At 56.4% G+C, this 406-nt stretch overlaps 1 long non-coding RNA gene across 2 annotated transcripts in view; it reads right to left on the bottom strand.

Moving 5' to 3' along the window:
- LOC110257727 overlaps window positions 1–159 on the bottom strand; it is a 36,139-nt gene extending 35,980 nt beyond the window's left edge. For both annotated transcript variants that reach the window (XR_002340914.1, XR_002340913.1), the window contains exon 1: window positions 65–159. This is a non-coding gene — a long non-coding RNA (uncharacterized LOC110257727). The remainder of the gene's footprint in view (window positions 1–64) is intronic.

Here is a 406-nt window from a genome sequence, read left to right on the forward strand (position 1 = left end):
GGGGGGGGGGCGGGCAGGGATCCTGGACCCTGAGGACGAAAGGATCCTGCCGCAAAAAGCTCACCACCAGTGGCCTCCACCGCGGCTCACAGCGCTTCAGGGACTTGAACGAAGACTCACAGAGACAAGATTCACAAAGGCGGCTGTTTTACAGCCCGTGTGCAGCGCAGCCAAGGCAAGGAATTGGCCCGAGGGGATGAGCCTCTCAAAATCCATCAGCTGGAACAGATAGAAAGCACCTGGCGCTGATTAAGAGCCCTGAGGAGTGGCTCGTTCGTTCATTCGTTTGAAGGTGAATATCGATTTGAGAAAAGTGGGGGCACGTCGGGCCAGTACCGTAGATGGAGCAGGATCTGAGCTTGCACCAGAGAGAGAGAGAAGTCGGCTGTTGAAACCCACTTCTCTC

This window comes from Sus scrofa, chromosome Y (assembly GCF_000003025.6).
Source record: "Sus scrofa isolate TJ Tabasco breed Duroc chromosome Y, Sscrofa11.1, whole genome shotgun sequence".
Taxonomy (NCBI): Eukaryota; Metazoa; Chordata; class Mammalia; order Artiodactyla; family Suidae; genus Sus; species Sus scrofa.